Source organism: Heptranchias perlo, chromosome 20, assembly GCF_035084215.1.
Source record: "Heptranchias perlo isolate sHepPer1 chromosome 20, sHepPer1.hap1, whole genome shotgun sequence".
NCBI classification, from domain to species: domain Eukaryota; kingdom Metazoa; phylum Chordata; class Chondrichthyes; order Hexanchiformes; family Hexanchidae; genus Heptranchias; species Heptranchias perlo.
In genome coordinates this window covers 32,105,303-32,132,288 of record NC_090344.1, presented here as the reverse complement: position 1 = coordinate 32,132,288, position 26,986 = coordinate 32,105,303, and the positions used below count along the sequence as shown (strand labels likewise).

The 26,986-nt window shown below is 57.0% G+C and overlaps 1 protein-coding gene across 1 annotated transcript in view; it reads right to left on the bottom strand.

Annotated features, from left to right (window-relative positions):
• The window catches only part of LOC137335682 (KAT8 regulatory NSL complex subunit 3-like), a 94,843-nt gene that overhangs the window by 35,840 nt on the left and 32,017 nt on the right, over positions 1–26,986 (bottom strand).

Genomic DNA, 26,986 nt, shown 5'->3' with positions numbered 1-26,986 from the left:
GCACTGTGATACAGGGCACTGTGAGGAGGGATACACACTGTGATACTGGGCACTGTGAGGAGGGACACGCACTGTGATACAGGGCACTGTGAGGAGGGATACACACTGTGATACAGGGCACTGTGAGGAGGGATACACACTGTGATACAGGGCACTGTGAGGGGGGACACGCACTGTGATACAGGGCACTGTGAGGAGGGACACGCACTGTGATACAGGGCACTGTGAGGGGGGATACGCACTGTGATACAGGGCACTGTGAGGAGGGACACGCACTGTGATACAGGGCACTGTGAGGAGGGACACGCACTGTGATACAGGGCACTGTGAGGAGGGACACGCACTGTGATACAGGGCACTGTGAGGAGGGACACGCACTGTGATACAGGGCACTGTGAGGAGGGACACGCACTGTGATACAGGGCACTGTGAGGAGGGACACGCACTGTGATACAGGGCACTGTGAGGAGGGACACGCACTGTGATACAGGGCACTGTGAGGAGGGACACGCACTGTGATACAGGGCACTGTGAGGAGGGACACGCACTGTGATACAGGGCACTGTGAGGAGGGACACGCACTGTGATACAGGGCACTGTGAGGAGGGATACGCACTGTGATACAGGGCACTGTGAGGAGGGATACGCACTGTGATACAGGGCACTGTGAGGAGGGACACGCACTGTGATACAGGGCACTGTGAGGAGGGACACGCACTGTGATACAGGGCACTGTGAGGAGGGACACGCACTGTGATACAGGGCACTGTGAGGAGGGACACGCACTGTGATACAGGGCACTGTGAGGAGGGATACGCACTGTGATACAGGGCACTGTGAGGGGGGACACGCACTGTGATACAGGGCACTGTGAGGGGGGACACACACTGTGATACAGGGCACTGTGAGGGGGGATACACACTGTGATACAGGGCACTGTGAGGAGGGATACACACTGTGATACAGGGCACTGTGAGGAGGGATACGCACTGTGATACAGGGCACTGTGAGGGGGGATACGCACTGTGATACTGGTAAAGTGAGGAGGGATACGCACTGTGATACAGGGCACTGTGAGGAGGGACACGCACTGTGATACAGGGCACTGTGAGGGGGGATACACACTGTGATACAGGGCACTGTGAGGGGGGATACACACTGTGATACAGGGCACTGTGAGGGGGGATACACACTGTGATACAGGGCACTGTGAGGGGGGATACACACTGTGATACAGGGCACTGTGAGGGGGGATACACACTGTGATACAGGGCACTGTGAGGGGGGATACACACTGTGATACAGGGCACTGTGAGGAGGGACACACACTGTGATACAGGGCACTGTGAGGGGGGATACACACTGTGATACAGGGCATTGTGAGGGGGGATACGCACTGTGATACAGGGCACTGTGAGGAGGGATACACACTGATACAGGGCACTGTGAGGAGGGACACGCACTGTGATACAGGGCACTGTGAGGGGGGATACGCACTGTGATACAGGGCACTGTGAGGGGGGATACGCACTGTGATACAGGGCACTGTGAGGGGGGACACGCACTGTGATACAGGGCACTGTGAGGGGGGATACGCACTGTGATACAGGGCACTGTGAGGAGGGACACGCACTGTGATACAGGGCACTGTGAGGAAGGATACGCACTGTGATACAGGGCACTGTGAGGAGGGATACGCACTGTGATACAGGGCACTGTGAGGAGGGACACGCACTGTGATACAGGGCACTGTGAGGAGGGATACTCACTGTGATACAGGGCACTGTGAGGTGGGATACGCACTGTGATACAGGGCACTGTGAGGGGGGATACGCACTGTGATACAGGGCACTGTGAGGAGGGATACGCACTGTGATACAGGGCACTGTGAGGAGGGACACGCACTGTGATACAGGGCACTGTGAGGGGGGATACGCACTGTGATACAGGGCACTGTGAGGGGGGATACGCACTGTGATACAGGGCACTGTGAGGAGGGACACGCACTGTGATACAGGGCACTGTGAGGAGGGATACGCACTGTGATACAGGGCACTGTGAGGAGGGACACACACTGTGATACAGGGCACTGTGAGGAGGGACACGCACTGTGATACAGGGCACTGTGAGGAGGGATACGCACTGTGATACTGGGCAAAGTGAGGGGGGATACGCACTGTGATACAGGGCACTGTGAGGGAGGACACGCACTGTGATACAGGGCACTGTGAGGAGGGACACGCACTGTGATACAGGGCACTGTGAGGAGGGACACGCACTGTGATACAGGGCACTGTGAGGAGGGACACGCACTGTGATACAGGGCACTGTGAGGAGGGACACGCACTGTGATACAGGGCACTGTGAGGAGGGACACGCACTGTGATACAGGGCACTGTGAGGAGGGACACGCACTGTGCAACAGGGCACTGTGAGGGGGGACACGCAATGTGATACAGGGCACTGTGAGGGGGGATACGCACTGTGATACAGGGCACTGTGAGGAGGGATACGCACTGTGATACAGGGCACTGTGAGGAGGGATACGCACTGTGATACAGGGCACTGTGAGGGGGGATACGCACTGTGATACAGGGCACTGTGAGGAGGGACACGCACTGTGATACAGGGCACTGTGAGGAGGGACACGCACTGTGATCCAGGGCACTGTGAGGAGGGACACGCACTGTGATACAGGGCACTGTGAGGAGGGATACGCACTGTGATACAGGGCACTGTGAGGAGGGATACACACTGTGATACAGGGCACTGTGAGGAGGGATACGCACTGTGATGCAGAGCACTGTGTGGAGGGATACACACTGAGATACAGGGCACTGTGAGGAGGGATACGCACTGTGATGCAGAGCACTGTGAGGAGGGATACACACTGTGATACAGGGCACTGTGAGGAGGGATACACAATGTGATACAGGGCACTGTGAGGAGGGATACACACTGTGATACAGGGCACTGTGAGGAGGGATACGCACTGTGATACAGGGCACTGTGAGGGGGGATACACTGTGATACAGGGCACTGTGAGGAGGGATACGCACTGTGATACAGAGCACTGTGAGGGGGGATACGCACTGTGATACTGGGCACTGTGAGGGGGGACACGCACTGTGATACAGGGCACTGTGAGGAGGGACACGCACTGTGATACAGGGCACTGTGAGGAGGGACACGCACTGTGATACAGGGCACTGTGAGGGGGGACACGCACTGTGATACACGGCACTGTGAGGGGGGATACGCACTGTGATACTGGGCAAAGTGAGGAGGGATACGCACTGTGATACAGGGCACTGTGAGGAGGGACACGCACTGTGATACAGGGCACTGTGAGGAGGGACACGCACTGTGATACAGGGCACTGTGAGGAGGGACACGCACTGTGATACAGGGCACTGTGAGGAGGGACACGCACTGTGATACAGGGCACTGTGAGGAGGGACACGCACTGTGATACAGGGCACTGTGAGGAGGGACACGCACTGTGATACAGGGCACTGTGAGGAGGGACACGCACTGTGATACAGGGCACTGTGAGGAGGGACACGCACTGTGATACAGGGCACTGTGAGGAGGGATACGCACTGTGATACAGGGCACTGTGAGCAGGGACACGCACTGTGATACAGGGCACTGTGAGGAGGGACACGCACTGTGATACAGGGCACTGTGAGGAGGGACACACACTGTGATACAGGGCACTGTGAGGGGGGATACACACTGTGATACAGGGCACTGTGAGGGGGGATACACACTGTGATACAGGGCACTGTGAGGGGGGATACACACTGATACAGGGCACTGTGAGGAGGGATACACACTGTGATACAGGGCACTGTGAGGGGGGATACACACTGTGATACAGGGCACTGTGAGGGGGGATACACACTGTGATACAGGGCACTGTGAGGAGGGACACACACTGTGATACAGGGCACTGTGAGGGGGGATACACACTGTGATACAGGGCACTGTGAGGGGGGATACGCACTGTGATACAGGGCACTGTGAGGAGGGATACACACTGATACAGGGCACTGTGAGTAGGGACACACAATGTGATACAGGGCACTGTGAGGGGGGATACGCACTGTGATACAGGGCACTGTGAGGGGGGATACGCACTGTGATACAGGGCACTGTGAGGAGGGACACGCACTGTGATACAGGGCACTGTGAGGAAGGATACGCACTGTGATACAGGGCACTGTGAGGAGGGATACGCACTGTGATACAGGGCACTGTGAGGAGGGACACGCACTGTGATACAGGGCACTGTGAGGAGGGAGACGCACTGTGATACAGGGCACTGTGAGGAGGGACACGCACTGTGATACAGGGCACTGTGAGGAGGGACACGCACTGTGATACAGGGCACTGTGAGGAGGGACACGCACTGTGATACAGGGCACTGTGAGGAGGGACACGCACTGTGATACAGGGCACTGTGAGGAGGGACACGCACTGTGATACAGGGCACTGTGAGGAGGGACACGCACTGTGATACAGGGCACTGTGAGGAGGGACACGCACTGTGATACAGGGCACTGTGAGGAGGGATACGCACTGTGATACAGGGCACTGTGAGGAGGGATACGCACTGTGATACAGGGCACTGTGAGGAGGGATACGCACTGTGATACAGGGCACTGTGAGGAGGGATACGCACTGTGATACAGGGCACTGTGAGGGGGGATACGCACTGTGATACTGGGCAAAGTGAGGAGGGATACGCACTGTGATACAGGGCACTGTGAGGAGGGACACGCACTGTGATACAGGGCACTGTGAGGAGGGACACGCACTGTGATACAGGGCACTGTGAGGAGGGACACGCACTGTGATACAGGGCACTGTGAGGAGGGACACGCACTGTGATACAGGGCACTGTGAGGAGGGACACGCACTGTGATACAGGGCACTGTGAGCAGGGACACGCACTGTGATACAGGGCACTGTGAGGAGGGACACGCACTGTGATACAGGGCACTGTGAGGGGGGATACGCACTGTGATACAGGGCACTGTGAGGAGGGACACGCACTGTGATACAGGGCACTGTGAGGAGGGATACGCACTGTGATACAGGGCACTGTGAGGAGGGATACGCACTGTGATACAGGGCACTGTGAGGAGGGATGCACACTGTGATACAGGGCACTGTGAGGAGGGATACACACTGTGATACAGGGCACTGTGAGGGGGGATACACACTGTGATACAGGGCACTGTGAGGAGGGACACGCACTGTGATACAGGGCACTGAGAGGAGGGATACGCACTGTGATACAGGGCACTGTGAGGGGGGATACGCACTGTGATACAGGGCACTGTGAGGGGGGATACGCACTGTGATACAGGGCACTGTGAGGGGGGATACGCACTGTGATACAGGGCACTGTGAGGAGGGACACGCACTGTGATACAGGGCACTGTGAGGGGGGATACGCACTGTGATACAGGGCACTGTGAGGAGGGACACGCACTGTGATACAGGGCACTGTGAGGAGGGACACGCACTGTGCAACAGGGCACTGTGAGGGGGGATACGCACTGTGATACAGGGCACTGTGAGGAGGGACACACAGTGTGATACAGGGCACTGTGAGGAGGGATACACACTGTGATACAGGGCACTGTGAGGAGGGATACACACTGTGATACAGGGCACTGTGAGGAGGGATACACACTGTGATACAGGGCACTGTGAGGAGGGATACACACTGTGATACAGGGCACTGTGAGGAGGGATACACACTGTGATACAGGGCACTGTGAGGAGGGATACACACTGTGATACAGGGCACTGTGAGGGGGGATACACACTGTGATACAGGGCACTGTGAGGGGGGATACACACTGTGATACAGGGCACTGTGAGGGGGGATACACACTGTGATACAGAGCACTGTGAGGGGGGATACGCACTGTGATACAGGGCACTGTGAGGGGGGATACACACTGTGATACAGAGCACTGTGAGGGGGGATACACACTGTGATACAGAGCACTGTGAGGGGGGATACACACTGTGATACAGGGCACTGTGAGGGGGGATACACACTGTGATACAGAGCACTGTGAGGGGGGATACGCACTGTGATACAGGGCACTGTGAGGGGGGATACACACTGTGATACAGGGCACTGTGAGGGGGGATACACACTGTGATACAGAGCACTGTGAGGGGGGATACACACTGTGATACAGAGCACTGTGAGGAGGGACACACACTGTGATACAGGGCACTGTGAGGGGGGATACACACTGTGATACAGGGCATTGTGAGGGGGGATACGCACTGTGATACAGGGCACTGTGAGGAGGGATACACATTGATACAGGGCACTGTGAGGAGGGACACACACTGTGATACAGGGCACTGTGAGGGGGGATACACACTGTGATACAGGGCACTGTGAGGGGGGATACGCACTGTGCTACAGGGCACTGTGAGGAGGGACACGCACTGTGATACAGGGCACTGAGGAGGGACACGCACTGTGATACAGGGCACTGTGAGGAGGGACACGCACTGTAATACAGGGCACTGTGAGGAGGGACACGCACTGTGATACAGGGCACTGTGAGGAGGGACACGCACTGTGATACAGGGCACTGTGAGGGGGGATAAACACTGTGATAGAGGGCACTGTGAGGAGGGATACACACTGTGATACAGGGCACTGTGAGGGGGGACACGCACTGTGATACAGGGCACTGTGAGGAGAGACACGCACTGTGATACAGGGCACTGTGAGGGGGGACACGCACTGTGATACAGGGCACTGTGAGGGGGGATACGCACTGTGATACAGGGCACTGTGAGGAGGGACACGCACTGTGATACAGGGCACTGTGAGGAAGGATACGCACTGTGATACAGGGCACTGTGAGGAGGGATACGCACTGTGATACAGGGCACTGTGAGGAGGGATACGCACTGTGATACAGGGCACTGTGAGGAGGGACACGCACTGTGATACAGGGCACTGTGAGGAGGGACACGCACTGTGATACAGGGCACTGTGAGGAGGGACACGCACTGTGATACAGGGCACTGTGAGGAGGGATACGCACTGTGATACAGGGCACTGTGAGGAGGGACACGCACTGTGATACAGGGCACTGTGAGGGGGGACACGCACTGTGATACAGGGCACTGTGAGGGGGGATACGCACTGTGATACAGGGCACTGTGAGGAGGGATACACACTGTGATACTGGGCACTGTGAGGAGGGACACGCACTGTGATACAGGGCACTGTGAGGAGGGATACGCACTGTGATACAGGGCACTGTGAGGGGGGATACGCACTGTGATACAGGGCACTGTGAGGAGGGATACACACTGTGATACTGGGCACTGTGAGGAGGGACACGCACTGTGATACAGGGCACTGTGAGGAGGGATACGCACTGTGATACAGGGCACTGTGAGGAGGGACACGCACTGTGATACAGGGCACTGTGAGGGGGGATACGCACTGTGATACAGGGCACTGTGAGGAGGGATACACACTGTGATACTGGGCACTGTGAGGAGGGACACGCACTGTGATACAGGGCACTGTGAGGGGGGATACGCACTGTGATACAGGGCACTGTGAGGAGGGATACACACTGTGATACTGGGCACTGTGAGGAGGGACACGCACTGTGATACAGGGCACTGTGAGGAGGGACACGCACTGTGATACAGGGCACTGTGAGGAGGGACACGCACTGTGATACAGGGCACTGTGAGGAGAGACACGCACTGTGATACAGGGCACTGTGAGGGGGGATACGCACTGTGATACAGGGCACGGTGAGGGGGGATACGCACTGTGATACAGGGCACTGTGAGGAGGGACACGCACTGTGATACAGGGCACTGTGAGGAAGGATACGCACTGTGATACAGGGCACTGTGAGGAGGGATACGCACTGTGATACAGGGCACTGTGAGGAGGGACACGCACTGTGATACAGGGCACTGTGAGGAGGGACACGCACTGTGATACAGGGCACTGTGAGGAGGGACACGCACTGTGATACAGGGCACTGTGAGGAGGGACACGCACTGTGATACAGGGCACTGTGAGGAGGGACACGCACTGTGATACAGGGCACTGTGAGGAGGGACACGCACTGTGATACAGGGCACTGTGAGGGGGGATACGCACTGTGATACAGGGCACTGTGAGGAGGGATACACACTGTGATACTGGGCACTGTGAGGAGGGACACGCACTGTGATACAGGGCACTGTGAGGAGGGATACGCACTGTGATACAGGGCACTGTGAGGAGGGACACGCACTGTGATACAGGGCACTGTGAGGGGGGACACTCACTGTGACACAGGGCACTGTGAGGAGGGACACACACTGTGATACAGGGCACTGTTAGGGGGGACACGCACTGTGATACAGGGCACTGTGAGGAGGGACACGCACTGTGATACAGGGCACTGTGAGGAGGGACACGCACTGTGATACAGGGCACTGTGAGGAGGGACACGCACTGTGCAACAGGGCACTGTGAGGGGGGACACGCACTGTGATACAGGGCACTGTGAGGGGGGATACGCACTGTGATACAGGGCACTGTGAGGGGGGATACGCACTGTGATACAGGGCACTGTGAGGAGGGACACGCACTGTGATACAGGGCACTGTGAGGAGGGACACGCACTGTGATACAGGGCACTGTGAGGAGGGACACGCACTGTGCAACAGGGCACTGTGAGGGGGGACACGCACTGTGATACAGGGCACTGTGAGGGGGGATACGCACTGTGATACAGGGCACTGTGAGGGGGGATACGCACTGTGATACAGGGCACTGTGAGGGGGGATACGCACTGTGATACAGGGCACTGTGAGGGGGGATACGCACTGTGATACAGGGCACTGTGAGGGGGGATACGCACTGTGATACAGGGCACTGTGAGGAAGGATACGCACTGTGATACAGGGCACTGTGAGGAGGGATACGCACTGTGATACAGGGCACTGTGAGGAGGGATACACACTGTGATACAGGGCACTGTGAGGAGGGATACACACTGTGATACAGGGCACTGTGAGGAGGGATACACACTGTGATACAGGGCACTGTGAGGAGGGACACGCACTGTGATACAGGGCACTGTGAGGAGGGATACGCACTGTGATACAGGGCACTGTGAGGAGGGATACGCACTGTGATACAGGGCACTGTGAGGGGGGATACGCACTGTGATACAGGGCACTGTGAGGGGGGACACGCACTGTGATACAGGGCACTGTGAGGAGGGACACGCACTGTGATACAGGGCACTGTGAGGAGGGACACGCACTGTGATACAGGGCACTGTGAGGAGGGACACGCACTGTGATACAGGGCACTGTGAGGAGGGACACGCACTGTGATACAGGGCACTGTGAGGAGGGACACGCACTGTGATACAGGGCACTGTGAGGAGGGACACGCACTGTGATACAGGGCACTGTGAGGGGGGATACACACTGTGATACAGGGCACTGTGAGGGGGGATACACACTGTGATACAGGGCACTGTGAGGGGGGATACACACTGATACAGGGCACTGTGAGGAGGGATACACACTGTGATACAGGGCACTGTGAGGGGGGATACACACTGTGATACAGGGCACTGTGAGGGGGGATGCACACTGTGATACAGGGCACTGTGAGGAGGGACACACACTGTGATACAGGGCACTGTGAGGAGGGACACGCACTGTGATACAGGGCACTGTGAGGAGGGATACACACTGTGATACAGGGCACTGTGAGGAGGGATGCACACTGTGATACAGGGCACTGTGAGGGGGGATACACACTGTGATACAGGGCACTGTGAGGGGGGATACACACTGATACAGGGCACTGTGAGGAGGGATACACACTGTGATACAGGGCACTGTGAGGGGGGATACACACTGTGATACAGGGCACTGTGAGGAGGGACACGCACTGTGATACAGGGCACTGTGAGGAGGGACACGCACTGTGATACAGGGCACTGAGAGGAGGGATACACACTGTGATACAGGGCACTGTGAGGAGGGATACACACTGTGATACAGGGCACTGTGAGGAGGGATACACACTGTGATACAGGGCACTGTGAGGAGGGATACACACTGTGATACAGGGCACTGTGAGGAGGGATGCACACTGTGATACAGGGCACTGTGAGGGGGGATACACACTGTGATACAGGGCACTGTGAGGGGGGATACACACTGTGATACAGGGCACTGTGAGGGGGGATACACACTGATACAGGGCACTGTGAGGAGGGATACACACTGTGATACAGGGCACTGTGAGGGGGGATACACACTGTGATACAGGGCACTGTGAGGAGGGACACGCACTGTGATACAGGGCACTGTGAGGAGGGACACGCACTGTGATACAGGGCACTGAGAGGAGGGATACACACTGTGATACAGGGCACTGTGAGGAGGGATACACACTGTGATACAGGGCACTGTGAGGAGGGATACACACTGTGATACAGGGCACTGTGAGGAGGGATACACACTGTGATACAGGGCACTGTGAGGGGGGATACACACTGTGATACAGGGCACTGTGAGGAGGGATACACACTGTGATACAGGGCACTGTGAGGAGGGATACACACTGTGATACAGGGCACTGTGAGGAGGGATACACACTGTGATACAGGGCACTGTGAGGAGGGATACACACTGTGATACAGGGCACTGTGAGGGGGGATACACACTGTGATACAGGGCACTGTGAGGGGGGATACACACTGTGATACAGGGCACTGTGAGGAGGGACACACACTGTGATACAGGGCACTGTGAGGGGGGATACACACTGTGATACAGGGCATTGTGAGGGGGGGATACGCACTGTGATACAGGGCACTGTGAGGAGGGATACACATTGATACAGGGCACTGTGAGGAGGGACACACACTGTGATACAGGGCACTGTGAGGAGGGACACGCACTGTGATACAGGGCACTGTGAGGAGAGACACGCACTGTGATACAGGGCACTGTGAGGGGGGATACGCACTGTGATACAGGGCACTGTGAGGGGGGATACGCACTGTGATACAGGGCACTGTGAGGAGGGACACGCACTGTGATACAGGGCACTGTGAGGAAGGATACGCACTGTGATACAGGGCACTGTGAGGAGGGATACGCACTGTGATACAGGGCACTGTGAGGAGGGACACGCACTGTGATACAGGGCACTGTGAGGAGGGACACGCACTGTGATACAGGGCACTGTGAGGAGGGACACGCACTGTGATACAGGGCACTGTGAGGAGGGATACGCACTGTGATACAGGGCACTGTGAGGAGGGATACGCACTGTGATACAGGGCACTGTGAGGAGGGACACGCACTGTGATACAGGGCACTGTGAGGAGGGACATACACTGTGATACAGGGCACTGTTAGGGGGGACACGCACTGTGATACAGGGCACTGTGAGGAGGGACACGCACTGTGATACAGGGCACTGTGAGGAGGGACACGCACTGTGATACAGGGCACTGTGAGGAGGGATACGCACTGTGATACAGGGCACTGTGAGGAGGGACACGCACTGTGATACAGGGCACTGTGAGGAGGGACACGCACTGTGATACAGGGCACTGTGAGGAGGGACACGCACTGTGCAACAGGGCACTGTGAGGGGGGACACGCACTGTGATACAGGGCACTGTGAGGAGGGATACGCACTGTGATACAGGGCACTGTGAGGGGGGATACGCACTGTGATACAGGGCACTGTGAGGGGGGGATACGCACTGTGATACAGGGCACTGTGAGGAGGGATACGCACTGTGATACAGGGCACTGTGAGGAGGGATACGCACTGTGATACAGGGCACTGTGAGGAGGGATACGCACTGTGATACAGGGCACTGTGAGGGGGGATACGCACTGTGATACAGGGCACTGTGAGGGGGGACACGCACTGTGATACAGGGCACTGTGAGGAGGGACACGCACTGTGATACAGGGCACTGTGAGGAGGGACACGCACTGTGATACAGGGCACTGTGAGGAGGGACACGCACTGTGATACAGGGCACTGTGAGGAGGGACACGCACTGTGATACAGGGCACTGTGAGGAGGGACACGCACTGTGATACAGGGCACTGTGAGGAGGGACACGCACTGTGATACAGGGCACTGTGAGGAGGGACACGCACTGTGATACAGGGCACTGTGAGGGGGGATACACACTGTGATACGGGGCACTGTGAGGGGGGATACACACTGTGATACAGGGCACTGTGAGGGGGGATACACACTGATACAGGGCACTGTGAGGAGGGATACACACTGTGATACAGGGCACTGTGAGGGGGGATACACACTGTGATACAGGGCACTGTGAGGGGGGATACACACTGTGATACAGGGCACTGTGAGGAGGGACACACACTGTGATACAGGGCACTGTGAGGGGGGATACACACTGTGATACAGGGCACTGTGAGGGGGGATACGCACTGTGATACAGGGCACTGTGAGGAGGGACACGCACTGTGATACAGGGCACTGTGAGGAAGGATACGCACTGTGATACAGGGCACTGTGAGGAGGGATACGCACTGTGATACAGGGCACTGTGAGGAAGGATACGCACTGAGATACAGGGCACTGTGAGGAGGGACACGCACTGTGATACAGGGCACTGTGAGGAGGGACACGCACTGTGATACAGGGCACTGTGAGGAGGGACACGCACTGTGATACAGGGCACTGTGAGGAAGGATACGCACTGTGATACAGGGCACTGTGAGGAGGGACACGCACTGTGATACAGGGCACTGTGAGGAAGGATACGCACTGTGATACAGGGCACTGTGAGGAGGGACACGCACTGTGATACAGGGCACTGTGAGGAAGGATACGCACTGTGATACAGGGCACTGTGAGGAGGGACACGCACTGTGATACAGGGCACTGTGAGGAAGGATACGCACTGTGATACAGGGCACTGTGAGGAAGGATACGCACTGTGATACAGGGCACTGTGAGGAAGGATACGCACTGTGATACAGGGCACTGTGAGGAGGGACACGCACTGTGATACAGGGCACTGTGAGGAGGGACACGCACTGTGATACAGGGCACTGTGAGGAGGGACACGCACTGTGATACAGGGCACTGTGAGGAGGGACACGCACTGTGATACAGGGCACTGTGAGGAGGGACACGCACTGTGATACAGGGCACTGTGAGGAGGGACACGCACTGTGATACAGGGCACTGTGAGGAGGGACACGCACTGTGATACAGGGCACTGTGAGGAGGGACACGCACTGTGATACAGGGCACTGTGAGGAGGGATACACACTGTGATACAGGGCACTGTGAGGGGGGACACTCACTGTGACACAGGGCACTGTGAGGAGGGACACACACTGTGATACAGGGCACTGTTAGGGGGGACACACACTGTGATACAGGGCACTGTGAGGAGGGACACGCACTGTGATACAGGGCACTGTGAGGAGGGACACGCACTGTGCAACAGGGCACTGTGAGGGGGGACACGCACTGTGCAACAGGGCACTGTGAGGGGGGACACGCACTGTGATACAGGGCACTGTGAGGAGGGATACGCACTGTGATACAGGGCACTGTGAGGGGGGATACGCACTGTGATACAGGGCACTGTGAGGGGGGATACGCACTGTGATACAGGGCACTGTGAGGAGGGACACGCACTGTGATACAGAGCACTGTGAGGGGGGATACGCACTGTGATACAGGGCACTGTGAGGAGGGATACGCACTGTGATACAGGGCACTGTGAGGAGGGATACGCACTGTGATACAGGGCACTGTGAGGAGGGATACGCACTGTGATACAGGGCACTGTGAGGAGGGATACGCACTGTGATACAGGGCACTGTGAGGAGGGATACGCACTGTGATACAGGGCACTGTGAGGTGGGATACGCACTGTGATACAGGGCACTGTGAGGAGGGACACGCACTGTGATACAGGGCACTGTGAGGAGGGACACGCACTGTGATACAGGGCACTGTGAAGAGGGACACGCACTGTGATACAGGGCACTGTGAGGGGGGATACACACTGTGATACAGGGCACTGTGAGGGGGGATACACACTGTGATACAGGGCACTGTGAGGGGGGATACCCACTGTGATACAGGGCACTGTGAGGAGGGACACGCACTGTGATACAGGGCACTGTGAGGAGGAGGGATACACACTGTGATACAGGGCACTGTGAGGAGGGATACGCACTGTGATACTGGGCACTGTGAGGGGGGATACGCACTGTGATACAGGGCACTGTGAGGAGGGACACGCACTGTGATACAGGGCACTGTGAGGAGGGACACGCACTGTGATACAGGGCACTGTGAGGAGGGATACGCACTGTGATACAGGGCACTGTGAGGAGGGATACGCACTGTGATACAGGGCACTGTGAGGAGGGACACACACTGTGATACAGGGCACTGTGAGGGGGGATACACACTGTGATACAGGGCACTGTGAGGGGGGATACACACTGTGATACAGGGCACTGTGAGGGGGGACACGCACTGTGATACAGGGCACTGTGAGGAGGAGGGATACGCACTGTGATACAGGGCACTGTGAGGAGGGATACGCACTGTGATACTGGGCACTGTGAGGGGGGATACGCACTGTGATACAGGGCACTGTGAGGAGGGACACGCACTGTGATACAGGGCACTGTGAGGAGGGACACGCACTGTGATACAGGGCACTGTGAGGAGGGATACGCACTGTGATACAGGGCACTGTGAGGAGGGATACGCACTGTGATACAGGGCACTGTGAGGAGGGACACACACTGTGATACAGGGCACTGTGAGGGGGGATACACACTGTGATACAGGGCACTGTGAGGGGGGAGACACACTGTGATACAGGGCACTGTGAGGGGGGATACACACTGTGATACAGGGCACTGTGAGGAGGGATACACACTGTGATACAGGGCACTGTGAGGGGGGATACACACTGTGATACAGGGCACTGTGAGGGGGGATACGCACTGTGATACAGGGCACTGTGAGGAGGGATACACACTGATACAGGGCACTGTGAGGGGGGATACGCACTGTGATACAGGGCACTGTGAGGAGGGACACGCACTGTGATACAGGGCACTGTGAGGGGGGACACTCACTGTGATACAGGGCACTGTGAGGAGGGACACGCACTGTGCAACAGGGCACTGTGAGGGGGGACACGCACTGTGATACAGGGCACTGTGAGGGGGGACACGCACTGTGATACAGGGCACTGTGAGGAGGGATACGCACTGTGATACAGGGCACTGTGAGGAGGGATACGCACTGTGATACAGGGCACTGTGAGGAGGGATACGCACTGTGATACAGGGCACTGTGAGGAGGGATACGCACTGTGATACAGGGCACTGTGAGGAGGGATACGCACTGTGATACAGGGCACTGTGAGGAGGGATACGCACTGTGATACAGGGCACTGTGAGGGAGGATACGCACTGTGATACAGGGCACTGTGAGGAGGGACACACACTGTGATACAGGGCACTGTGAGGAGGGAGACGCACTGTGATACAGGGCACTGTGAGGAGGGATACGCACTGTGATGCAGAGCACTGTGTGGAGGGATACACACTGTGATACAGGGCACTGTGAGGAGGGATACGCACTGTGATACAGGGCACTGTGAGGAGGGATACACACTGTGATACAGGGCACTGTGAGGAGGGACACGCACTGTGATGCAGAGCACTGTGAGGAGGGATACACACTGTGATACAGGGCACTGTGAGGAGGGATACGCACTGTGATACAGGGCACTGTGAGGAGGGATACACACTGTGATACAGGGTACTGTGAGGAGGGATACGCACTGTGATACAGGGCACTGTGAGGAGGGATACGCACTGTGATACAGGGCACTGTGAGGAGGGATACGCACTGTGATACAGGGCACTGTGAGGAGGGATACGCACTGTGATACAGGGCACTGTGAGGGGGGATACACACTGTGATACAGGGCACTGTGAGGAGGGATACGCACTGTGATACAGAGCACTGTGAGGGGGGATACGCACTGTGATACAGGGCACTGTGAGGAGGGATACGCACTGTGATGCAGAGCACTGTGTGGAGGGATACCCACTGTGATACAGGGCACTGTGAGGAGGGATACGCACTGTGATGCAGAGCACTGTGAGGAGGGATACACACTGTGATACAGGGCACTGTGAGGAGGGATCCGCACTGTGATACAGGGCACTGTGAGGAGGGATGCACACTGTGATACAGGGTACTGTGAGGAGGGATACGCACTGTGATACAGGGCACTGTGAGGAGGGATACGCACTGTGATACAGGGCACTGTGAGGAGGGATACGCACTGTGATACAGGGCACTGTGAGGGGGGATACACACTGTGATACAGAGCACTGTGAGGGGGGACACGCACTGTGATACAGGGCACTGTGAGGGGGGATACACACTGTGATACAGGGCACTGAGAGGAGGGATACGCACTGTGATACAGAGCACTGTGAGGGGGGATACGCACTGTGATACTGGGCACTGTGAGGGGGGATACACACTGTGATACTGGGCAAAGTGAGGAGGGATACGCACTGTGATATAGGGCACTGTGAGGAGGGACACGCACTGTGATACAGGGCACTGTGAGGGGGGATACACACTGTGATACAGGGCACTGTGAGGAGGGATACGCACCGTGATACAGGGCACTGTGAGGAGGGATACGCACTGTGATACTGGGCAAAGTGAGGAGGGATACGCACTGTGATACAGGGCACTGTGAGGAGGGACACGCACTGTGATACAGGGCACTTTGAGGAGGGACACGCACTGTGATACAGGGCACTGTGAGGGGGGATACGCACTGTGATACAGGGCACTGTGAGGAGGGATACGCACTGTGATACAGGGCACTGTGAGGAGGGACACGCACTGTGATACAGGGCACTGTGAGGAGGGACACGCACTGCGATACAGGGCACTGTGAGGAGGGACACACACTGTGATACAGGGCACTGTGAGGAGGGACACGCACTGTGATACAGGGCACTGTGAGGAGGGACACGCACTGTGATACAGGGCACTGTGAGGAGGGATACGCACTGTGATACAGGGCACTGTGAGGAGGGATACGCACTGTGATACAGGGCACTGTGAGGAGGGACACACACTGTGATACAGGGCACTGTGAGGAGGGACACACACTGTGATACAGGGCACTGTGAGGGGGGATACACACTGTGATACAGGGCACTGTGAGGAGGGATACACACTGTGATACAGGGCACTGTGAGGGGGGATACACACTGTGATACAGGGCATTGTGAGGGGGGATACACACTGTGATACAGGGCACTGTGAGGAGGGACACACACTGTGATACAGGGCACTGTGAGGGGGGATACACACTGTGATACAGGGCACTGTGAGGAGGGATCCGCACTGTGATACAGGACACTGTGAGGAGGGATACGCACTGTGATTCAGGGCACTGTGAGGGGGGACACACACTGTGATACAGGGTACTGTGAGGAGGGATACGCACTGTGATACAGGGCACTGTGAGGAGGGATACGCACTGTGATACAGGGCACTGTGAGGAGGGATACGCACTGTGATACAGGGCACTGTGAGGGGGGATACACACTGTGATACAGAGCACTGTGAGGGGGGACACGCACTGTGATACAGGGCACTGTGAGGGGGGATACACACTGTGATACAGGGCACTGTGAGGAGGGATACGCACTGTGATACAGAGCACTGTGAGGGGGGATACGCACTGTGATACTGGGCACTGTGAGGGGGGATACACACTGTGATACTGGGCAAAGTGAGGAGGGATACGCACTGTGATATAGGGCACTGTGAGGAGGGATACGCACTGTGATACAGGGCACTGTGAGGAGGGACACGCACTGTGATACAGGGCACTGTGAGGAGGGATACGCACTCTGATACAGGGCACTGTGAGGAGGGACACGCACTGTGATACAGGGCACTGTGAGGAGGGATACGCACTGTGATACAGGGCACTGTGAGGAGGGACACGCACTGTGATACAGGGCACTTTGAGGAGGGACACGCACTGTGATACAGGGCACTGTGAGGGGGGATACGCACTGTGATACTGGGCAAAGTGAGGAGGGATACGCACTGTGATACAGGGCACTTTGAGGAGGGACACGCACTGTGATACAGGGCACTGTGAGGAGGGATACGCACTGTGATACTGGGCAAAGTGAGGAGGGATACGCACTGTGATACAGGGCACTGTGAGGAGGGACACGCACTGTGATACAGGGCACTTTGAGGAGGGACACGCACTGTGATACAGGGCACTGTGAGGGGGGATACGCACTGTGATACAGGGCACTGTGAGGAGGGACACACACTGTGATACAGGGCACTGTGAGGGGGGATACACACTGTGATACAGGGCACTGTGAGGGGGGATACGCACTGTGATACAGGGCACTGTGAGGAGGGACACACACTGTGATACAGGGCACTGTGAGGAGGGATACGCACTGTGATACAGGGCACTGTGAGGAGGGACACGCACTGTGATACAGGGCACTGTGAGGAGGGACACGCACTGTGATACAGGGCACTGTGAGGAGGGATACGCACTGTGATACAGGGCACTGTGAGGAGGGACACGCACTGTGATACAGGGCACTGTGAGGAGGGACACGCACTGTGATACAGGGCACTGTGAGGAGGGACACGCACTGTGATACAGGGCACTGTGAGGGGGGACACTCACTGTGATACAGGGCACTGTGAGGAGGGACACACACTGTGATACAGGGCACTGTTAGGGGGGACACGCACTGTGATACAGGGCACTGTGAGGAGGGACACGCACTGTGATACAGGGCACTGTGAGGAGGGACACGCACTGTGATACAGGGCACTGTGAGGAGGGACACGCACTGTGATACAGGGCACTGTGAGGAGGGACACGCACTGTGCAACAGGGCACTGTGACGGGGGACACGCACTGTGATACAGGGCACTGTGAGGAGGGATACGCACTGTGATACAGGGCACTGTGAGGGGGGATACGCACTGTGATACAGGGCACTGTGAGGGGGGATACGCACTGTGATACAGGGCACTGTGAGGAGGGACACGCACTGTGATACAGGGCACTGTGAGGAGGGACACGCACTGTGATACAGGGCACTGTGAGGAGGGACACGCACTGTGATACAGGGCACTGTGAGGAGGGACACGCACTGTGATACAGGGCACTGTGAGGAGGGACACGCACTGTGATACAGGGCACTGTGAGGGGGGATACACACTGTGATACAGGGCACTGTGAGGGGGGATACACACTGTGATACAGGGCACTGTGAGGAGGGATACACACTGTGATACAGGGCACTGTGAGGGGGGATACACACTGTGATACAGGGCACTGTGAGGGGGGATACACACTGTGATACAGGGCACTGTGAGGAGGGACACACACTGTGATACAGGGCACTGTGAGGGGGGATACACACTGTGATACAGGGCACTGTGAGGGGGGATACGCACTGTGATACAGGGCACTGTGAGGAGGGACACGCACTGTGATACAGGGCACTGTGAGGAAGGATACGCACTGTGATACAGGGCACTGTGAGGAGGGATACGCACTGTGATACAGGGCACTGTGAGGAAGGATACGCACTGTGATACAGGGCACTGTGAGGAGGGACACGCACTGTGATACAGGGCACTGAGGAGGGACACGCACTGTGATACAGGGCACTGTGAGGAGGGACACGCACTGTGATACAGGGCACTGTGAGGAGGGACACGCACTGTGATACAGGGCACTGTGAGGAAGGACACGCACTGTGATACAGGGCACTGTGAGGAGGGACACGCACTGTGATACAGGGCACTGTGAGGAAGGATACGCACTGTGATACAGGGCACTGTGAGGAGGGACACGCACTGTGATACAGGGCACTGTGAGGAAGGATACGCACTGTGATACAGGGCACTGTGAGGAGGGACACGCACTGTGATACAGGGCACTGTGAGGAAGGATACGCACTGTGATACAGGGCACTGTGAGGAAGGATACGCACTGTGATACAGGGCACTGTGAGGAGGGACACGCACTGTGATACAGGGCACTGAGAGGAGGGACACGCACTGTGATACAGGGCACTGTGAGGAGGGACACGCACTGTGATACAGGGCACTGTGAGGAGGGACACGCACTGTGATACAGGGCACTGTGAGGGGGGACACTCACTGTGACACAGGGCACTGTGAGGAGGGACACACACTGTGATACAGGGCACTGTTAGGGGGGACACGCACTGTGATACAGGGCACTGTGAGGAGGGACACGCACTGTGCAACAGGGCACTGTGAGGGGGGACACGCACTGTGCAACAGGGCACTGTGAGGGGGGACACGCACTGTGATACAGGGCACTGTGAGGAGGGATACGCACTGTGATACAGGGCACTGTGAGGGGGGATACGCACTGTGATACAGGGCACTGTGAGGGGGGATACGCACTGTGATACAGGGCACTGTGAGGAGGGACACGCACTGTGATACAGAGCACTGTGAGGGGGGATACGCACTGTGATACAGGGCACTGTGAGGAGCGATACGCACTGTGATACAGGGCACTGTGAGGAGGGATACGCACTGTGATACAGGGCACTGTGAGGAGGGATACGCACTGTGATACAGGGCACTGTGAGGAGGGATACGCACTGTGATACAGGGCACTGTGAGGAGGGATACGCACTGTGATACAGGGCACTGTGAGGAGGGATACGCACTGTGATACAGGGCACTGTGAGGAGGGACACGCACTGTGATACAGGGCACTGTGAGGAGGGACACGCACTGTGATACAGGGCACTGTGAAGAGGGACACGCACTGTGATACAGGGCACTGTGAGGGGGGATACACACTGTGATACAGGGCACTGTGAGGGGGGATACCCACTGTGATACAGGGCACTGTGAGGAGGGACACGCACTGTGATACAGGGCACTGTGAGGAGGAGGGATACACACTGTGATACAGGGCACTGTGAGGAGGGATACGCACTGTGATACTGGGCACTGTGAGGGGGGATACGCACTGTGATACAGGGCACTGTGAGGAGGGACACGCACTGTGATACAGGGCACTGTGAGGAGGGACACGCACTGTGATACAGGGCACTGTGAGGAGGGATACGCACTGTGATACAGGGCACTGTGAGGAGGGACACGCACTGTGATACAGGGCACTGTGAGGAGGGACACGCACTGTGATACAGGGCACTGTGAGGAGGGACACGCACTGTGATACAGGGCACTGTGAGGAGGGACACGCACTGTGATACAGGGCACTGTGAGGAGGGACACGCACTGTGATACAGGGCACTGTGAGGAGGGATACGCACTGTGATACAGGGCACTGTGAGGAGGGATACGCACTGTGATACAGGGCACTGTGAGGAGGGACACGCACTGTGATACAGGGCACTGTGAGGAGGGACACACACTGTGATACAGGGCACTGTGAGGGGGGATACACACTGTGATACAGGGCACTGTGAGGGGGGATACACACTGTGATACAGGGCACTGTGAGGGGGGACACGCACTGTGATACAGGGCACTGTGAGGAGGAGGGATACGCACTGTGATACAGGGCACTGTGAGGAGGGATACGCACTGTGATACTGGGCACTGTGAGGGGGGATACGCACTGTGATACAGGGCACTGTGAGGAGGGACACGCACTGTGATACAGGGCACTGTGAGGAGGGACACGCACTGTGATACAGGGCACTGTGAGGAGGGACACGCACTGTGATACAGGGCACTGTGAGGAGGGATACGCACTGTGATACAGGGCACTGTGAGGAGGGATACGCACTGTGATACAGGGCACTGTGAGGAGGGACACACACTGTGATACAGGGCACTGTGAGGGGGGATACACACTGTGATACAGGGCACTGTGAGGGGGGAGACACACTGTGATACAGGGCACTGTGAGGGGGGATACACACTGTGATACAGGGCACTGTGAGGAGGGATACACACTGTGATACAGGGCACTGTGAGGGGGGATACACACTGTGATACAGGGCACTGTGAGGAGGGACACACACTGTGATACAGGGCACTGTGAGGGGGGATACACACTGTGATACAGGGCACTGTGAGGGGGGATACGCACTGTGATACAGGGCACTGTGAGGAGGGATACACACTGATACAGGGCACTGTGAGGGGGGATACGCACTGTGATACAGGGCACTGTGAGGAGGGACACGCACTGTGATACAGGGCACTGTGAGGGGGGACACTCACTGTGATACAGGGCACTGTGAGGAGGGACACGCACTGTGCAACAGGGCACTGTGAGGGGGGACACGCACTGTGATACAGGGCACTGTGAGGGGGGACACGCACTGTGATACAGGGCACTGTGAGGAGGGATACGCACTGTGATACAGGGCACTGTGAGGAGGGATACGCACTGTGATACAGGGCACTGTGAGGAGGGATACGCACTGTGATACAGGGCACTGTGAGGGGGGACGCTCACTGTGATACAGGGCACTGTGAGGAGGGACACGCACTGTGCAACAGGGCACTGTGAGGGGGGACACGCACTGTGATACAGGGCACTGTGAGGGGGGACACGCACTGTGATACAGGGCACTGTGAGGAGGGATACGCACTGTGATACAGGGCACTGTGAGGAGGGATACGCACTGTGATACAGGGCACTGTGAGGAGGGACACGCACTGTGATACAGGGCACTGTGAGGAGGGACACGTACTGTGATACAGGGCACTGTGAGGAGGGATACGCACTGTGATACAGGGCACTGTGAGGAGGGATACGCACTGTGATACAGGGCACTGTGAGGAGGGATACGCACTGTGATACAGGGCACTGTGAGGGAGGATACGCACTGTGATACAGGGCACTGTGAGGAGGGACACACACTGTGATACAGGGCACTGTGAGGAGGGAGACGCACTGTGATACAGGGCACTGTGAGGAGGGATACGCACTGTGATGCAGAGCACTGTGTGGAGGGATACACACTGTGATACAGGGCACTGTGAGGAGGGATACGCACTGTGATACAGGGCACTGTGAGGAGGGATACACACTGTGATACAGGGCACTGTGAGGAGGGATACACACTGTGATACAGGGTACTGTGAGGAGGGATACACACTGTGATACAGGGTACTGTGAGGAGGGATACGCACTGTGATACAGGGCACTGTGAGGAGGGATACGCACTGTGATACAGGGCACTGTGAGGGGGGATACACACTGTGATACAGGGCACTGTGAGGAGGGATACGCACTGTGATACAGAGCACTGTGAGGGGGGATACGCACTGTGATACAGGGCACTGTGAGGAGGGATACGCACTGTGATGCAGAGCACTGTGTGGAGGGATACCCACTGTGATACAGGGCACTGTGAGGAGGGATACGCACTGTGATACAGGGCACTGTGAGGGGGGACACGCACTGTGATACAGGGCACTGTGAGGAGGGATACGCACTGTGATACAGGGCACTGTGAGGAGGGATCCGCACTGTGATACAGGGCACTGTGAGGAGGGATGCACACTGTGATACAGGGTACTGTGAGGAGGGATACGCACTGTGATACAGGGCACTGTGAGGAGGGATACGCACTGTGATACAGGGCACTGTGAGGAGGGATACGCACTGTGATACAGGGCACTGTGAGGGGGGATACACACTGTGATACAGAGCACTGTGAGGGGGGACACGCACTGTGATACAGGGCACTGTGAGGGGGGATACACACTGTGATACAGGGCACTGAGAGGAGGGATACGCACTGTGATACAGAGCACTGTGAGGGGGGATACGCACTGTGATACTGGGCACTGTGAGGGGGGATACACACTGTGATACTGGGCAAAGTGAGGAGGGATACGCACTGTGATATAGGGCACTGTGAGGAGGGACACGCACTGTGATACAGGGCACTGTGAGGAGGGATACGCACCGTGATACAGGGCACTGTGAGGAGGGATACGCACTGTGATACTGGGCAAAGTGAGGAGGGATACGCACTGTGATACAGGGCACTGTGAGGAGGGACACGCACTGTGATACAGGGCACTTTGAGGAGGGACACGCACTGTGATACAGGGCACTGTGAGGGGGGATACGCACTGTGATACAGGGCACTGTGAGGAGGGATACGCACTGTGATACAGGGCACTGTGAGGAGGGACACACACTGTGATACAGGGCACTGTGAGGAGGGACACGCACTGTGATACAGGGCACTGTGAGGAGGGATACGCACTGTGATACAGGGCACTGTGAGGAGGGATACGCACTGTGATACAGGGCACTGTGAGGAGGGACACACACTGTGATACAGGGCACTGTGAGGAGGGACACACACTGTGATACAGGGCACTGTGAGGAGGGATACACACTGTGATACAGGGCACTGTGAGGAGGGATACACACTGTGATACAGGGCACTGTGAGGGGGGACACACACTGTGATACAGGGCACTGTGAGGGGGGATACACACTGTGATACAGGGCACTGTGAGGAGGGACACACACTGTGATACAGGGCACTGTGAGGGGGGATACACACTGTGATACAGGGCACTGTGAGGAGGGACACACACTGTGATACAGGGCACTGTGAGGGGGGATACGCACTGTGATACAGGGCACTGTGAGGGGGGATACACACTGTGATACAGGGCATTGTGAGGGGGGATACACACTGTGATACAGGGCACTGTGAGGAGGGACACACACTGTGATACAGGGCACTGTGAGGGGGGATACACACTGTGATACAGGGCACTGTGAGGAGGGATCCGCACTGTGATACAGGACACTGTGAGGAGGGATACGCACTGTGATTCAGGGCACTGTGAGGGGGGACACACACTGTGATACAGGGTACTGTGAGGAGGGATACGCACTGTGATACAGGGCACTGTGAGGAGGGATACGCACTGTGATACAGGGCACTGTGAGGAGGGACACGCACTGTGATACAGGGCACTGTGAGGGGGGATACACACTGTGATACAGAGCACTGTGAGGGGGGACACGCACTGTGATACAGGGCACTGTGAGGGGGGATACACACTGTGATACAGGGCACTGTGAGGAGGGATACGCACTGTGATACAGAGCACTGTGAGGGGGGATACGCACTGTGATACTGGGCACTGTGAGGGGGGATACACACTGTGATACTGGGCAAAGTGAGGAGGGATACGCACTGTGATATAGGGCACTGTGAGGAGGGATACGCACTGTGATACAGGGCACTGTGAGGAGGGACACGCACTGTGATACAGGGCACTGTGAGGAGGGATACGCACTCTGATACAGGGCACTGTGAGGAGGGACACGCACTGTGATACAGGGCACTGTGAGGAGGGATACGCACTGTGATACAGGGCACTGTGAGGAGGGATACGCACTGTGATACTGGGCAAAGTGAGGAGGGATACGCACTGTGATACAGGGCACTGTGAGGAGGGACACGCACTGTGATACAGGGCACTTTGAGGAGGGACACGCACTGTGATACAGGGCACTGTGAGGGGGGATACGCACTGTGATACAGGGCACTGTGAGGAGGGATACGCACTGTGATACAGGGCACTGTGAGGAGGGACACGCACTGTGATACAGGGCACTGTGAGGAGGGACACACACTGTGATACAGGGCACTGTGAGGGGGGATACACACTGTGATACAGGGCACTGTGAGGAGGGACACACACTGTGATACAGGGCACTGTGAGGGGGGATACACACTGTGATACAGGGCACTGTGAGGGGGGATACGCACTGTGATACAGGGCACTGTGAGGAGGGACACACACTGTGATACAGGGCACTGTGAGGAGGGATACGCACTGTGATACAGGGCACTGTGAGGAGGGACACGCACTGTGATACAGGGCACTGTGAGGAGGGACACGCACTGTGATACAGGGCACTGTGAGGAGGGACACGCACTGTGATACAGGGCACTGTGAGGAGGGACACGCACTGTGATACAGGGCACTGTGAGGAGGGACACGCACTGTGATACAGGGCACTGTGAGGGGGGACACTCACTGTGATACAGGGCACTGTGAGGAGGGACACGCACTGTGATACAGGGCACTGTTAGGGGGGACACGCACTGTGATACAGGGCACTGTGAGGAGGGACACGCACTGTGATACAGGGCACTGTGAGGAGGGACACGCACTGTGATACAGGGCACTGTGAGGAGGGACACGCACTGTGATACAGGGCACTGTGAGGAGGGACACGCACTGTGATACAGGGCACTGTGAGGAGGGACACGCACTGTGCAACAGGGCACTGTGACGGGGGACACGCACTGTGATACAGGGCACTGTGAGGAGGGATACGCACTGTGATACAGGGCACTGTGAGGGGGGATACGCACTGTGATACAGGGCACTGTGAGGGGGGATACGCACTGTGATAGAGGGCACTGTGAGGAGGGACACGCACTGTGATACAGGGCACTGTGAGGAGGGACACGCACTGTGATACAGGGCACTGTGAGGAGGGACACGCACTGTGATACAGGGCACTGTGAGGAGGGACACGCACTGTGATACAGGGCACTGTGAGGGGGGATACACACTGTGATACAGGGCACTGTGAGGGGGGATACACACTGTGATACAGGGCACTGTGAGGAGGGACACGCACTGTGATACAGGGCACTGTGAGGAGGAGGGATACACACTGTGATACAGGGCACTGTGAGGAGGGATACACACTGTGATACTGGGCACTGTGAGGGGGGATACGCACTGTGATACAGGGCACTGTGAGGAGGGACACGC